The sequence below is a fragment of the Sminthopsis crassicaudata genome, chromosome 4 (assembly GCF_048593235.1).
Source record: "Sminthopsis crassicaudata isolate SCR6 chromosome 4, ASM4859323v1, whole genome shotgun sequence".
NCBI classification, from domain to species: Eukaryota; Metazoa; Chordata; class Mammalia; order Dasyuromorphia; family Dasyuridae; genus Sminthopsis; species Sminthopsis crassicaudata.
Window position 1 is genome coordinate 434,506,395 of NC_133620.1, and position 18,029 is coordinate 434,524,423.

Sequence of the window (18,029 nt, forward strand, 5' to 3'; positions counted from 1 at the left end):
TGTGTAACTGCCCTATTTAAAAATGTTATAACCTTAATGACCTCCCTATCCTTTGCCTCCCACTACTTCCATACATGAATCTATCTTGTGGCCAAACTAATCTATTTACTTCCTTAAATAGGACATTCCTTCCATCCAAACATTTGTTTACACCATTTCCCAGTTCTTAAAGCTTCAACCCAAGTCCCTCTTTTTCCCAAATCCCCTTATCTGAACAACGATAAAATGTATGCAGAATCTAGGATCTCATTAACATGGAACTTTGCATTAAATATGTATTATCAATTATCAATCAACTGATCAATAAACCTTTTTTGAATGATACCTTGTGCCTGATCTGTCAAGTGGTATTATGATACATAGGTAAGATATAATCTCTGCTATCAAGACATTCACAGTCCAATCGGAGAAATCAGAAATCCTCACAAATAATACTATGATAAGAGTTTTTTAAAAAAACATATTTCCATATTTGTCATGTTGTGCACAAAAGTCAGGCCAAAAGGGGGGAAAAAAAAAAACAAGAAAAAAAAGTGAAAATACTATGCTTCCATCCATATTTAGTCTCCATAGTTTTTTCTCTAGATGCAGAAAGCATTTTTCTATCCCAAGTCTATTGGAATTGCCTTGAATCACTTTATTGTTGAGTTGAGATAAATCCATTGCAGTTGTTCATATAATCTTGTTGCTGTGTACAATGTTCTTTTGATTCTGCTTACTTCACTTGGCATCAATTTTTGTAAGTCTTTCCAGGCTTTTTTGATAAGAGTTTTGGACAGCGATGCTTTTTGTACAGTAAAATAACTGTTTGGATATGTATATATGTATTGTGTTTAACTTATACTTTAACATATTTAACATATATTGGTCAACCTGCCATCTGGGGGAGGGTGGAGGGAAGGAGGGGAAAAGTTGGAACAGAAGGTTTTGCAACTGTCAATGCTGAAAAATTACCCATGCATATATCTTGTAAATTAAAATATAATAAATAAATATAATATAGTAAATAATTATTATAATATGATATATTAATATATAATAAATATTATATAATAGTAATATAATATAAATTTTTAAAAAGAATTTAGGACAGGCTCAGTGTCATGAAATGAACATAAAAAGAAAGTTTCCCCCCCAAAAAAAATTAAAGCTTATCTTTTAAAGCACCAAAACTGTTATTTTAAAAAAAAAGTTCTTTCAATTCAATTCAATCCAATAAATGCCCAATATGGCCAAGAATCATGCTAAACTCTAGCATCAATATGAAAACAAATAAAATGCCATCCCTGCCTTTAGGGAGCTAACTATCCTAGAGAAGCCTAGAATGAGACTCAGATTTTCAGACTCAAATAGGAGCAGAGCTGATCAATTATATATATATAAAGATCTCTGTGGTAGCATGTTGACAGTTTTAAAATGTAATGTTTTATGGTGTTTTTTTTTTTTACTTAATTTTGCCAAATGTGTCCCAGTTAATTTGGCTCAGGCCAAAGTCAGGGAGTATTATGGGCTGCAGTTGTGTTTAACACCTCTGACCTAGCATAACCACGTCATTTTATTGAAAAAATGAGGCCTCTGGAGGTTGTGAGTTGCCCAAAGACATATGCAGTAAAAGCCAGAGGTAGGATTTTTTAAATTGTCCCTTCACTACCAAACCAGTATTCTTTTCATAGGGCTAAATTGTGGAGGAGAATCAAGGGATACACATACAAAGGATGTCAAGTGAATGGAAATAAAATGGAATAAATATGTACCTATCTTTTTTTTTTTTTCTTTTGCTGAGGCAATTGGAGTTAAGTGACTTCCCCAGGGTCACACAGCTAGGAAGTGTTAAGTGTCTGAGACCAGATTTGAACTTGGAGTCTGCTGGAACTCTGTCTTCCCAGAAATCAGCCAGAGTCAGGATCACTAAATGTTTTTATTCTTGATCTTTTACTGTCACCCTCCAATGCCAGGTCACGAGTTCGAGAGAGTGTGACTTCCCCAGGGTCACACAGCTAGGAAGTGTTAAGTATCTGAGACTAGATTTGAACTCAGGTCCTCATGACTTTAGGGCTGGCATTCTATCCACTGCCCCACCTAGATGCCCCATCATCAAGGGATGTTATTGCATGGAAACTGTCATCTATCTATCCAAATGCATTCTAACTCATAGCCTTAAACAGTTGTCCAACTCAAACTGTAATTGACAAGGTTGCGTGATCTGCCCATAACCACAAAGCCAGTAGATGTCAGAGGCAAACCTTGTACCAGGTATTTTCTGATTCCAAGGTTGCCCTGCTGATTGTCTTAAGTGCTTTAGGGAGGACAAACAAATGCCATTGGAGGGAGGAGAATTCCCCTAGACTCAAATAATCTTGATCACATTTGGGATTTTCTGGGCAGATTTTCTCTACCTGAGAGGTTTGCCGTTTCCTTCCTCAGCTTATTTTACAGATGTGAAAACAGGGTTAACGTGATTTGCCCAGTCACAGAGTTAGTAAATGTCTGAATGTGGATTTGAACTCGGGTCTTCAGACCTGACACTATCCAAAGTAGCACCTAGCTGCCCCAGGCGAAATAGCCTGTCTCAAATGTATAAAAATGTATTAAATTGCTAGTAATGGATTTCAATTGAGGGTCCTAAAGAACTCTCTTGTGAATGGTCATGGAACGCAAAACATTTGTTTTGGTCACTCAAGGCTTCCTTAATTTCTACAGTTTTAATTTTTTTTTCCTTCAAACTTCTTACACTGTAGAAATAATTTGAGATGTGTGTAATTTCCTTAAGGATAAGAACGATTATCATTTTTTTTTTAATCTTTGTAACTATAAACTTGAAGAGGGATCCTGGTGCCATATTAGAGCTCAACTGGAGTTAAGAAAATTTGGGTTCACAACTGTCTATATGCTGCCTTTTTTTGAGGAGGGGAGATATGTTGGCACAGTACCTTGTTAATTAATATATTGGTTTAATTAAATTAAATTTGAACCCTAGTCTCTAGCACTTTTTTTTTTTTTTTTTTTTTGGCTGAGGCAACTAGGGTTAAGTGACTTGCCCAGGGTCACAGAGTTAGGAAGTGTTAAGTGTCTGAGGCTGGATTTTAACTCAGATCCCCCTGCCCTGAGGGCAGGTGCACAAGCCATCCAGCTGCCCCTCCAGGGCATTTTTATTTTCAAAAACAAAAACTATAATTACTATCTATTTTTACTTCAATTTTTGACCAGACTTTTCTACTCCATAAGAGCAGGATCTAGCTCTTATGTTTCCCTTGGTCACTTTCTAGTGCTTTGTATAAGGGTAAGTATACAGTAGGGACTACAGTAATGCATGTGCCCCTTTACAGACCTGTGCAGAAAGGAGGTCAGCACAATGATGGCCTCTGTTGGAAAAGGTGCTATCCAACGCCATGCCATCCGATAGGCATTCATTAAGTGTGAGGCACTCCACAACACTGGGGAACAAACTAGAACTCGGCGCCTGTCTTGTAGATGCTTCCAATCGGCACGTGGGACACAACGTGGGCAGAGGGTAGGGGTCACTGGCAGCGGGCTCGGCTTCCCAGGTGTGCCAACGCGCCGGGAGGGACTGCCGAGGTGAGGCGGGGAACTGCCAGGGCGCGGGATCTGTGCCCGGGTGGCGCGCATTTGGGGGAGCCCGGGACCCCGCCCCGGTGCCTGCAGGTGGGCAGGGCAGGGCAGGGCTGCGCTGCGCCGAGCGGCGCTGGCTGCGCTCCCGGCGGCTTCTTGGCTTCCAGCCGCGCCGGGCTCGGGCTCGGGATCTCGCTCGCAAGCTCGCTCGCTCTCTGGGCGGCGGGGCTGGGCTCTGGGCGGCGGGGCGGTGCCGGGACAGGAAGCGGAAAGCAGCAGCGGAGCGGCGGCGGCGGGGCTGCGCGGAGCTTCTGCACGGAGCCCAGCGCAGGCCGCAGAGCCGGGGGGCTGCTGGGCACCGAGACCCCGCGCCGGGGTCGTCCGCACCCGCCGGGACCCAGGTGAGCCCCGGGGAAGGCCGAGAGGGACTGGGCTGGGGAACTGAACCTCGAGCAGCACCTGGAAGCGGACCTCCTGGGGGAGACGCCCCCCGCCCGGGGACCCCGCACCTCCCATCTCCCCGCAGTGCTCCTCCATCCCCGGGACTGCGCTCCCACCGTCCTCTCGGGCTCGGGGGCCCCATTCCCGTCATTCCCGGCCGGGGACCCCTACCGTTCCTGGCCGTTAGCGGACCCCGCCCCATTTCTCTCTCCCCAGACCCTGGGAACCCCGCTTCCCTGCAGTCTCCCACAGATGCGCCCTCCTTTCCCGCCGCACCCTTCTCCCCGACTCCGCAGCTCCACATCCGTACTTGGTACCGAGATGCCCTTCCCAGCCTCAGGACGCCCCTCTTCTTCCCACGTCCCTTATCTTGGGCTGGTGGGGGGGGGGGGCGTGATTCAGAAAGGCTACTCTGGAGCGTAGTTTTTGAGGCGCCCGGAACGTGGCGAAGCAAGGCTCTGCCTCCCGTTCTTGGCCACATCCCAAGCGGTTTATCCGCTGCAGCGGTCCCAGGGAGGCCCCGAGTGGCCGGCCAGCCGCAGGACTTAGTTGCGTTAGGGCCGGCAATGGACTTCCACCAGAGGGGAACAAAGCTCCCCGTGGCTTCCCCGGCGGAGTTAAGAGCCTCGTTTAGGGCTTTAGCCGGTGACCCCGGAGGCTGGGGGTGGGGTGGGGGGCTGCCTATTTCCACACCTCCCTTATATAACTCAGCCAACCCTAAAGGCCCGGCCGGCGGAGCCCCGCTGCGCTTCAGGGAGCAACAGGCAGGTAGGAGTTTACTTTCAAAAAAACGCCGGGGTGGAGCAGAAATAGGCTGGCAAGAGGCGCAGCGCCGAAACCCCTCGTAGGAGAACTGACTAACCGCAGGACCGGACCGCGTGTCCTCCCCAGCCTAGGAACCGCTGCGAGAAATGGGGCTGGCAAAAGAAGCGTAAAAAAGCGTGCAAAAGTGTTCAACGCGTCGGTCCGGGGAGATCTTTGAGATATAGAAGGCCTGGCTGCCCCGGAATCCTACTCTGCACCCTTCCCCACTCGAATACTCCAGCTCCCCTCTCACCCCACCCCCCAATTGTGTGTGCGCTTTCCTCGTGGGCAGTTTTTTCAAGTTTTGCCCCTGGTGTCCCCAACACTTAGCACATGACTTGCACGTAGTAGGCGCTTGTGTTGCTTGAACCAAATTAATTCATCCTGCAAAGTAGGCAGAATCCTTACCTAATGAGAGTGCTCCGCGGACTTTTAACCCCTAGTTAGAAGGTGTTAGCATGCACATTTATGGAGTTTTTGTTTTTTTTTTTTCTTTTTCGCCAACTATGAGAAGGGAGGGGGGAGGGGGAATTGCCTGTATATTTTTAGCTACTCTTTTGAAAAGCAAGTTAGCCGTAAAGAATCCGGCGTTTTCACTGACGTTTTTAACTTTTGCAGGGGCGGCTGAAAAATATTATAACTTGTGTCACTAATCAACAATGCTAATTAGCATTCTCTTTCCAAAGGGTGGGTTGTTTGATTACAAGTCTCCTAAGAGTCTTTAAGAGATGGCAGAAACTGTCTGAATCGAGGGAGGCATAATTAGCCATTTTATGTAACCACTAATTAGAGTTTTTAGGGTTGAATTAAGTCAATGTGATATAGTTGGGGCTTTGATTTGTGGAAGGAAACTTGTTTTACAGTTCAAAGAAACAACACACTCAACATAATCCGTGTCTATAGCCTGCCCAGATTTGGGGTGCTATTGAATGTAATTAGAAAATGATGGAGGGGGTGTTTCCCCGAAGAGGATGGGAGACTCCTGTGTTGATTCTTAATTTGAAAGTAAAATGCGGTAAAGAGTTTTGTGAGTGTCACTTTTGGAGACATCATTAGCCGGCTAATATGCTGGATTTGGACTAATGTGAAATTGAAAGGATAGCAATATGATACATTTAACTTCTCGATCCCAGAAAAATAATTAAAAGTCGGCTTGTCAGTTGCAAAATAAAAAGCTTTTTAGAGCTAGCTCCTGTGGCTCCCCTCCCCCATGCCCTTTATAATTGAAGGACAACTGGTCACATTTTTACCTATGGGGAAGAGATGAAATTGAGAATAGATAGGTGATGGTTTTGTAGAATTTATGATTTGGCTTCCCACCTGTTAGTCAAGAGACTTCTATGCTGTATTGTTGTAGAATTTCTAATGAAATAATTGAATTAGGCCAGTAAAAGTGCCTTTTCCTGGATGGTTGTGAGAAGAAGGGGGCCCCCCAAGTACAGCTTTGGCTTAGTGGGGTTGACTTATCAAGAGAGCTCCTCTTCACTAGCCCTAGTCTGTTATTAAGGGTGCATGTATGCTTCTCTGCTGTCGGATTCAATTCTTGTCATCATTATCAACTCCTCCTATGCTGAGCCTTCACTATCTCAGACACCCTAGGGAGGTTGCTACAAAAGAAATAGAAGGCCTGGAAGAAGAGGGGGAGGGGAAATTAGGCGTGGAAGAAGAGGATTCACCTGAATAAAAATCATACTACAGATAAAAATAACGATCCCCAAAACAAAAGCAGATTCTTAACAACTTACAGCTGTTCAAACACATGTACACCTGTGAAAAAGGTGTTGTCAGAGGGATTAAAGTGATAGGACCTCAGAGAGATTTCATCTGATGTAGGAATTGAAATCTATTTTTTTTTAATTAAAGTTCTTTATTTTCAAAACATATACATGGATAATTTTCAACATTCATCCTTACAAAATTTTATTTTCTAAATTTTTTCATCCCTTTCACTCCCTTCCCTAGACAGCAAGTAATCCAAAACATGTATATATAATAAGTGTACAATTCTTTTGTACTTACACAAATTTCACGCTACACAAGAAAAATCAGATCAAAAAGGAAAAAAAAAAAAAAGAGAAAAAAAAGTGAAAATACTATGTTGTGATTGAAATTTACATTTCAGTGGAGGTGGAAGAAGACTGCCATTTCCTTGTGACCAGTAGCAGAGCAGCATTAATTTAAGAGTAGTTACAGAGAAATGACTTGGATTTTTGAATTTACAATAAGCATTGTTAAACATTGTCATTGAGCTAGGGGAGACAAGCGCTGTAGGTCAGAAAGAGTTTTGGGTTTATAGTCTAGTCTGGGATTCATATCCAGGTACTCTTGGTAAGGAAATGGAGAAGTCATTTTGCCTCTTGCCTATCTGGACCTCAATTTTCTCATCTATAAAATGAAAGGCTTTATATTATAATCCCTAATATTTTTTCCAGCCCTAGATTTTATGAGTTCTCCATATGCTATAGATCACTGGTCTGGCAAAATTCATGGATATCATAGCCACACTTTCTCTCATCCTAATTCTTTGCCAACACCTGCATTCATATACTCCCTCACCCATTGTTTGTCTCTTTTCTCTTTCCCCTCTTCCACTTTCCCCTCACTTTCCTCTTAATTCATCATCCAGGCATTAGGGCATGTGGATCAGTAATAAAGGAGAGTGAAAAGAAATAGATAAGAGAAAATTATTTTCAAAACGAATATTATAAGTGTGCAAGTAGTTTACTGAAGTGGAAGTTTAATGAAAGAAAGGCTGCATCTTATCTAAGAACTCCTCTAGTACTGTGGATATTTAATATTTGTCAGACTTTAAAATTGCATGGTAGTACATAGTAGTGCTTAAGAAAACATATAAGCTTCTGCCACCATAACAGAAGATTAATTAATCTCCTGAAGCCTCAAAGGCAGCTAAGTGGTTCAGAGGATTGAGTGCTAGATCCTGGGGTCAAGAACTTGAAATGTCAAGAAGTCATTTCAGACATGTCTAACTCTGATTTCATTTGAAGGTTTCTCCATTTGCTTTTGTTTTTGTTTTTGTTTTTTGTTGTTTGTGTTTTGTTTGTTTTGTTTTTTCTCCAGCTCATTTTACAGATGAGGAAACTGAGGAAAACAAGAATAAGTGATTTGCTTCCAGGTCACACAGCTAATAAGTATCTGAAGCCACGTTTGGAAGCTAGAACAGATTTCCTGATTCCAAGCTCCAAATTCTAAACACTGAACTATTTAATCCATCCTCAGAGACTTGCTACCTGTATGACTCTGGGGTCGGTCTCAGGATCCTTATCTATCAAATGAGAATAATAATAGCATCTGTCTCCTGGGGTTGTTATGAGGATCAAATGATATGACATTAAAATGCTTTGCAAACATTAAAGTGTTTTATATTTTGAGGCAGCTAGATAGCTCTGTGAACAGAGAGAGCACTAGGCTGGACTTCAAGTTAGGAAGACCTTAGAAATTTACAAGCTATATGAACTTGGGCAAGTCACTTAATCTGTTTTAATCCACTGGAGAAGGAAATGGCAAATCATTCCAGTATCCTAGTCAAGAAAGCCCCTTGGACAATATTGATGTGCTTTCATCCACCACAAATAGTTGTACTCAACTGGACAACAACAAACAACAGACTAGTCTTCTATCTATAAAATGAGTGATTGGAAAAAATGGTACCTTTAATTGTTAAGATATTAGAAAAGTTTCTACATATATTGTTCCCAACTCCTACAGCTAGATACAGCCACAGCCTTTCTAACTGTAGTTGTCTGGTTTACCAGATCGATGTTTGGGGCTGTAAAGCTAACATAAAACTAATTCTTTTAGATGGCCAGTGGTAAAATCATCATAATTATTGTAATGGCAGAATGGCAAAATAATTATAAAATTGAAGATGCATTCCCATAGAAAAGATTGTTTTGGCTCCAAGACATAAAGAAAACCCACAAAATACAGCTAACTTTTTCAAATCCTATATTTAAAGAAGAATCCTCCCTTTGGTATGTTGATGGATATGTGATTTCATATTTCCCTATACAGATGGACAAGAACATGGATCTTAACCTTCTCTTTCTACAGAGAAGGATCATGAATCTTAGGAAGCTAAAGGGATATATATCTGAGATCTCATATCTGTTAAAGGAACAGAGAGCCAAAGCAAGCATTCTTTTTGCTACATAGCACAGCCTCTCCCAATCATATTTTTCTCTTTTTTTCTTCTATTCTTAACAGTTCCTTTCTATAAATCTTCATACTCCATTCATTCAGTAGTACTCCATTGACCTTCTTTAAAAAAAAAAAAAAATATTTCAGGTACTAATGAAGCACTTGGCTTGTCCATGCCTTGCCCTATACTTAATTTTCTAGTAATAATTATTTTTAGTTGTCTGATTTTTTTATGACCCTATTTGAAATTTTCTTGGCAAAGACACTGGAGTGATTGACCTTTCCTTCTAAAGCTCATTTTAGAGATAAGGAAACTGAGGCAAATAGGGTTAAATGACTTGCCCAGAGTCTCACAGCTTGCAAAGTGTCTGAACTGGATTTGAACTCATCTTCCTGATGTGCTATCTGTTTAGTTACTTCTCTGCCCTTCTTAACAATAGATCTCTTCAATAATGTATGATGTTAAAGGGAATCAGATTTTGGGCAGTATAGGTGGGGAAAATAAGATTTGATGGTCAGCCTTTTATGCCATTCATCATGTGTAAATAATTGGTAGCTTACTACCACTGATTTATGCCCACTAATAGTCTTTCCATTGGCCTTTGGGTTGATTGATTGAAGATTATAGTGTTCTGTGATTCACAACCATGGAGCCTTACTGGGAGAATGTTGATTTTAAAGAGACGGACTTTTGCAGAATACAGAAAATTCAGTCTCCCAAATACAATGTAGAAATGGAAAATACCTCAGAGGTTATCTAGTTCAACTCTCTCCCCCCTTTTTTTTGGGGGGGGGGCAAATAAGGAAACTGAGTCCCAGAAAGGTTAAGGGACTTTGTGAGGATCCTGTAAATAAGTGTCAGAGGGAGATTTGACCTTGGGTTATCTGATTGCACATCTCGTGCTTTTTCCACTCTGTGCTATATACTTTTTTGACACGGGTTATCTGATTGCACATCTCATGATTTTTCCTCTATGATAATATACTTTTTTGACACAGGTTATTTTATTGCACATCTCGTGATTTTTGTTCTATGATAATACACTTTTTTGACACAGATTATCTGATTGTACATCTATCTAGTGCTTTTTCCTCTATGATAACATTTTTTTAAACACAGGTTATCTGATTACAAATCTTGTGATTTTTTTCACTCTGTGATATGTATATATATGTATATATATAGATATATATATACATATATATATGCATATATATATACACACATACTTTTTTGACATGAAAATGACCTTGGGTTGTTAAAAACTATGCCCCCAGATGGTCTGTCTTATGCAAAGCCTTTTAGCATGGCCCTGGCACTAACCTCCCTGTTTTGAAGAACCAGCCTAGCTGAGTTGGAGAGACTTCCTATTAGGAGAATGGCTCTGCTCTCACATGTGAGCTGTCCTTGCTTAGCAACATGTCATCCCATAGTCTGGGCAAATTGTATTTTTCATCTACTTTGTTACGAGCAGCAGTGATGGAAAGGAAAATGTCTTTCACGTTTCTATGGATTTCATTAAAGAGGCATCATTGTGTCCTGGGGCTTAGTACCGCTTGTACAAAGTCATCTGTGATTAGGAGCATTTGGAGAAGCTCCATATGAATAGGACTTGGCCTTTGCTCAGGGCTTTTCCTCCATGACTTGAAATTACCCACTTAAGGGGAGTTGGGGGGTGGGAAGAAAGCCAGTAATACTACTCAAAAGAACTTAGAAGGATAAGTATTGTATTATAAATAGTTATACTGGGAAATCATCCACAAAGAATGTGAGATGAGCTCCACTTTTCAAATTCAGTCTATTATTTTGTGTGTTCATTTTAAGGTAGATTTTAAAACTAGGGAGAAGCTCTTTGTTTGAAAGGGAATATCATTTTTCGACCCATATTTTTAATCTTTTCATTATCGATGAGAGCTGCTTTATTTTTGCTACCATTATTTCCAAAATTCATTCTTGTCCTGGCTATGGATTTCTACTTAACTGATGTTTATGAACTCATTCTTTAAAAAAAAAAAAAAAAAAAAAAAAAGTTTTGATGACCGCATTTCAGTATAATTGCTCCCTTTTGTAATCCTGTATATTTAATTTTATACATTTAGAAAACATTCAGAAAAGGGATCTGTAAGTTTTATTAGACTTATTAGATTTTATAGGATTTATTTAGATTTGGGGGGTCTGTGATCCCCGAAAGGTCAGGAATCTCTGACTTATCCCTTATATGATATTCATCTCTGTTAAATATGACTTTAGGAGAAATCCTGGGAGGAATTACTGAACTCTGCTTTTCACTCAATAAAGACTAAGAAGGTCTTTCCTAAGATGTTTACCATTTGGTTCCAGAATCTAAATGGGTGTTGTTTTTTTAGTCATTTTTCAGTCCTGTCCAATTCTTCCGGTCCCATTTAGTGTTTTCTTAGCAAAGATACTGTATGAGGAAAGATACAAATGAGAAAACTGAGGCAGCAAGTAAATGTCTGAGGCCCAAATTGAACTCAGGAAAATAGTTCTTTCTGACTCTAGGCTTGCCACTGAGTTGTCCCACAAGACAAATATGTGGTATATATCAGGATACAGTAAGGAGCTATTAGGGGAAGGCACATGAGGGATTTGAGATGAGGAAGAAGAGAGATCTTGGTAAATAACCTCCATTTTTTGGAATAGAGTTGTTATGAGAAGTTTGAGAAGTAATGAAAAGATTTGAAAAAGCCTCTGAAATGAATGAAATATCAACTCCATCAGGGAAGTATAAAAGGATAGCTTTGCAGCAGTGAGGGCCCGATTGAGATTATATAACCCAGGCAGTAGTGCTTGGTGACATTCTCCAGCTTTGTTCAGTAGGATAACAGTAGAGCAAAAGCAATGGATGGTGAATTTGATCCAAGGTTGAGTTTTCCAGGGCAAGATCTGCTCTGGGGTAAAGGAGCAAGAGACTGGAGAGAATGAAAACAGTATAGAGTTGAATGTTTTACTAAGAGATCAAAATGGAGAAGAGAGCAGATTCTAACTAGTGGCAATGGCCTCTATTTACACCATTTGTAAAAAGTAGATTGGACAAAAACCTTCCCTTTAGCATTTTATTATTGATAACATTCTATGATTTAAACATTTTATTATTTGTAACCTATTTTCAGCCCTACACTCTTATGATTCTAAAATCAAATTGTTTCCAGTTTAGATTAAAGTCTATCAAAAGCAATTATCCCTTCCCCTGTCCCTTCTGCCATCCATTTATATTTATGGTTATTAGAGTGCAGGGACTGACTTTTGCCTTTGTTTGCTTTCTCGGTGCTTAGCACAAATGCCTGGCAATACTAGGTGCTTAATTAATGCTTGTTGATTGAAAATGGAGCTCTCTTTCGGTGCTTTATTGTGTTTCCTGATAAGTTCTGGCTCTTGCTTCTGAGAGTTTTGTAACAGCCTTACTTGCACATCATATTATCTTGTAAATAACACAGTTGAGATGATAACCTTCGGGGTATATTTCCTGCTTAAGTACCACAGACCTGTTGTCCAGACTATCAAGCCTATTTTTAAATAAATTAACCTGAGATTTTATGGGTTTGGTGCCGTCTTCACCTTCCTTCCTTTTCCTTAATTTACAGTTAAATTGAATTAGTTAGCAGTTTGGTGCTGCTCTGCATTTTTCTCACTGGAGCTCCTGTAAATTCTTTGACTGGGAATGGTCTATTAGAGGAAGTGAATTGGTTTTTGTGGTCTCCTGATTTGAGTGGCCCTGAGGAAAGTGCAGTCATTTTTTTAAATGTACTTATTATGTGCTGGGCATTATGCTAAGAACCTTACAAATCATATCTCATTTGAGCCTCACAACTATTCTGTAAAGTAGATGCTATTATTATCCTCATTTTATAATTCAGGAAACTGAGGCAGGCAGAAATTAAATGACTTGCACAGTGTAACACTGCTAACAATTTCCTGAGCCTGGGTTTGAACTCAGCTCTTTCTGACTCTGGGCCTAATGCTCTAACCATTTTTCTACCTACTTGTCTCTGGATTGTGGACATGGAAGGGAAGAGGGGAATGAAGGGATGGATGGATGGATGAAAAAGCTTTCTTTGAAAGTGTACTTCTTGGGGAGCAGCTAGGTGGCGAAGTGGATAGAGCACCAGCCCTGAAATCAGGAGGGCCTGAGTTCAAATTTGGTCTCAGACACTTAACACTTGCTAGCTGTGTGACCCTGGGCAAGTCACTTAACCCCAGCCTCAGGGAAAAAACAAAAAAATTAAAAAATAATTATAATATAGGGGCAGCTAGGTGGCGCAGTGAATAGAGCACCAGCCCTGAATTCAGGAGGACCCGAGTTCAAATCTGGTCTCAGACACTTAACACTTGCTAGCTGTGGAACCCTGGGCAAGTCACAACCCCAATTGCCTCAGGGGAAAAAAAGTGTACTTCTTGCCAACCATTGCTAAATGCTCTGAATTTTCAGTTATTTCAGTTGTGTCTGATTCTTTGTGACCCCATTTGGGTTATTCTTGGCAAAGACATTGGAGCGGTTTGCCATTTTCTTCTCCATCTCTCTTTACAGATGAGGAAACTGAGGTAAACAGGGTTAAGTGACTTGTCCAGGGTCACCTGGCTAGTAAGTGTCTTGAGGCTGGATTTACACCCAGGAAAATGAGTCTGCCTAGCTGGGCCCTGGTACTCTTGCTGCCAAAAATGCAAATGCAAACTCTTAAATAGCTTTTGCCCTAGAGGAGATTGCAACCTAAAATGGTGGAAACAATACAGATTAGAAAGTGGTAGCCAGGGAAAACTTGTTTGTTTTGGAAAAATCAAGGGGTAGAAGCTTAAACAAAATATAAAGATTCCATCTTAAAGGCCCATTTAAACTGAAGAAGTCAGAGAATATAATGCACAGATAACAGACAAGTTGCTTTTAGGGCAAAGAATGTCTCTTTAAAAGGTTATCCTTTTACAAGAGTAAACATGCTCTTTGTTCCAATTTAATGGCATTCAAACTTAGTTGGCCAGGATTAGTCAATTATTTGGTAGTCTCAATAAAGACACTCCAGAGCAGAGGTTCTTAATCTTTTTGGTATATCATATATCCAAGGATGCACTTAGTAACATTTAACAACTGGCTTTCAAAAAAAAAAAAAAAAAAAAAAAAAAAAAAGAAGTGAATACTGGGCGTACTTTAAAATTTTAATCTTCATTATTAACATTTTCTTCATCACTTTCTTAAGCCTATACAATCAATAGTACAGTAAATCAAGCCCTAATTTATTGTTTGCCATTTTTTCCAAGACACAAATGCTCACACTGAACATTTCACAATTGACTTGAGCAGATTTGAGTTGGATCTGGTACACTCCTGCTTGGATGGAGTCTTTTGGCAGTCTTATGAAGCTTACACACCCCTTCTCTGAATAATGTTTTTAAATATACCAAAACAAAATACACAGGATTATAAGGGAAGCCAATTCTTTTGAAATACAATACTGTAAAATAAGTTTTTGACCCGTAGGTTAAGGACTCTTTTTCTAAGGGGTCAGTGGAGGCAGGAGAGAGCTCCAAGGAAGGTGAATTTTGGTAGCAGAAAAGATGGCCAGCTTTGGAAGAAGAACCCAGTCCTTGGGAGTAAATCAGGAGGTTGGGATTTTTCCCTTCTCTCCATCACTTTGGCCATAGCATATTGTAGCTTTGTGCACACCCAGAAGGGAGTACGTGCAGTCTATCAAGGACATTAGATAGGAGGAGTTTTATTAAATTCAAAGAGATGTCCCTGGACATTAACAGCTTAGCTGTTTAGGACAGGCCCACAGAACCTAGCAGAGCTGCAAATGGATGGGCACACAAGGAGGGCAAGGCAGTTTGGAACCTGCCACATTGGGACAGGAGCTACCTGAGCTCAGAGCCTTTATCCCTAGTGTATTTTTTTTTTTTACTTTTCCTGTATGTTCTTCCCACTCCAGCTGAGGATGTTTGTGACAGAGCATGCTCCAGGTGTATGGAGTGATTTGTATCTTTACTCTAGCAGTTTCTTCTCACTGGAAACTCCCCTGGATTTGATAGATGTGCAGAAACTTTATATAGCTGGGCCCTAAGCGCTCCTCTGTGCTACTTCCTGATTGTCTTCCCACTGTATCCTTGCTAGCAAATGCTTAATAAATTCACTCCATTTATCAGTCTTCCTTCTCTCTATTTGCTGGCCTTGCTATGTGATGCAGTTAATATCATTGCTTTGAGCTAACTGGCTAATTACTGAAGACAAATGAACCAAGGAAGGTTCATGCACTACTGGTAGCAGGTAACTTCTCTGAAAGTTCCTGAAAGAGAAGAAACATATACTCAGATAAGTAGTAACCCCCACTTCTTGGGAATTAGGGGTATAGTGCCCCTGAGATCTAGAAAATCCATGTCAAGTTTTCTGGCCCTCCCTTCATACCAGAAAAGAAGTCTGAATCATTAAGGTATTAAAAGATAAACTATATTGATTTTATGTAGTACTATACATATATTTTATGCATTTCTGAAATTTATAAACTTTTTCTGTGTCATCTGCTGGCCTTTGTGTGTTTGAAGCTTCTGCAAAACTTCCTCAGAATTCCCATTTACTTTCTTATGTCGACCCATGGTATATCATAACCACACTGGAGAAAGCCTCAATGTGGAAGAGATGACTGTATGTGCAAAATAAATATGGTACCCCCTCCAGGACTCTACCACTCTCCATTCATTATTGTATTCCCCCAAAGACTAATTTCCTAGGTTCAAGTTCAAGTTTCATATTTGTCTTTATATCATCATCTAATATAGTGTCTAGTACATAGTAATAAATGTGCTCAATAAAAGCACATTGAATTGAAATATACTTCATATACGTGGAGGGAAGAAAGAGGAAGATTGACAGAGAACCATGAGAGAAAAGGGAGTAGAAATAGGTAAAGCAATATTATAGAAACCAAGGGAGGCAAGACCAACAGAAAGGGTGATAATATAATGTCAAAGTCACAGCCATGCCAAAGAAAATCAGAGAAGATGGGGCCTGAGAAGAGACACCTCAATTTGACATTAGAAAGTCATTTGTGAGTGAGTGGAATGGTGTCAGCACAAGCTAGGATGGAACAGTGGTGGTGGAGGATCCCCAACCAGGGGATTCTGAAGGAGGGGTGGCAAATCTATATTCCCCTCTCTAATTCTTCTTGGCTCCCTCAAAGCTGGAGTCAGTGATTCTTTTCAGTTTGTTTTATTTTATTTTTTCCATTTTATTATTTCATCCTCATAATCTTTTGAAAAGAAAATACCCCAGTTTAAGGAATAGACACAGAAAAGTGATTTTTCTGGGACCACACAGCCTTTTAAATCTCTGGATCTGACTCTTTCCAATCAACTAATAAGAATAATTTATATTTATTTGGCATTTGAAAGTGTACGAAAAGCACTTTTCATAAATTAATCACATTCAAACCTCACAATGCCATAATTATTTCCATTTTACAAATGAGGCAACCGAGACTGAGAGGGATCAGTTGGCTTTTTACCTGTCACAAAGTTAAGTATCAGAGGTGGCACTTTAGAACTCAAGTCATAGTCCATCACTCAGTCTGTTGTACCACACTCACCTGAAATGTGTTAGGGAAAAAAACCTAAAGGGAAGCTTACTTATCATGGCATAATGCAGTAAATTCTTGTGGCAGCACTGAAATGATGAAGCTAAACTTAAAAAGTTTGTGACAAGATGAAGTGAACCCCCACTTGGTTTTTTGTAAGGTTCTTGGATGTATTTTTTCCCGTGATTTTGAAGGCTCCGATGTTCTTCTAAACGAGCAGGTTGCTTCTTTTGTAAAATGGAGAGATTAGGCTAAATGATGTATCTCTAAAATCTTTTCATCAATTGGTCAATAGTCATATTTTACTCATTTGCTGTGTGATCTGCACCGTACTGACTTTGGTGCTACACATGAAGACTAAGATAATGAAGATGAAAATGATGAAGAAATGAAATAGAAGAAGAAGAAGAAATGAAGGAGGAGAAAGAGGAGAGGAGAAAAAGGAAGAGAAAGGGAGAGAAAAAAGAAGAGGGAAAAGGAAAGGGGGAGGAGAAGAAGAAATTGAACATTTTTCTTCATTTTATTTAGGGGACATATGTATGTGGGTATATGTGTAAATACAAACTAAGTATAAAGGAATTGGGGACCACTTGCCATTTGGGGAAAAGAGAGGATCAAGAAAGACTTTGGTAAAAAGCATTTGATTTAAATTTATTTAAAGCTTTTTATTTCCAAAACATATGCATGGATAATTTTCAACATTCACCCTTGCAAAACCTTGTGTGCCAAATTTTTTTCCCTCCCTTCTCCCACTAGATGGCAAGTAATCCAACAATATATGTTAAACATATACAATTCTTCTATACATATTTCCACAAATTTGATTTAAAAATTGAAGACAGCTAGGGATTCAGTTTCTATAATATCCTCCCCAGAAATGATGTGTCTTAAAATTTTGAAATTTTATAAACAGTTAAAATACATCAGAAAGTATATGCCAGTCTATAGGATTTGTATAAAGGGAGACAAGCCTGCTTCCAGAGTCGTTGGGGCAGCTGCCTCTCTCGACTCCAGCTCTGCTTGGCTTTGGATTTGCAGTCTTTATTTTCCCTGACACATGCATAGCTCTTTCACTGCAGTTGTCTGGGCCTGCTGTTCCAGCTCCCATATGGAGCTTCAGACAAGAGCTGTTATGTTTGGATGGTGATGTGAAGGAAGCAGATGACAGATGGAACAGGGTTCCAGTGTGGTGGGATGCAAGGAAGGAAGCACAGCTTTGGGATTCCCAAGGGTGGGTGCTTTCCTTTTCCAAGAATTCTGGGGCTTTTCATGTTTTGCTGTATTCACTGTGAGAATGAGCTGTGTATAGTTACTACGATTAGTAAGGCCAACAAGGTGGACTTAGGACACTTTTTACACTGAAAACTGTTTCACTGATGGCAGATATTGGGTGTGGATAGAACAGTGCAGACTTAGCATGGAAAAACAATGCATTTGGAGCCGGTGGATCTGGCTCTTTCCAATCAGCTAATAGGAATAAT

General features: G+C 40.2%; 1 protein-coding gene across 2 annotated transcripts in view; it reads left to right on the forward strand.

Annotated features, from left to right (window-relative positions):
* Positions 1-3,806: 3,806 nt before the first annotated feature.
* VANGL1 (VANGL planar cell polarity protein 1) overlaps positions 3,807-18,029 on the forward strand; it is a 57,137-nt gene continuing 42,914 nt past the window's right edge. The window contains exon 1 of one of the 2 annotated variants that reach the window (XM_074263157.1): positions 3,807-3,971. The gene's annotated coding sequence lies outside the window, so the exon portion shown is untranslated. The remainder of the gene's footprint in view (positions 3,972-18,029) is intronic. The other variant, XM_074263159.1, reaches the window with a different exon arrangement.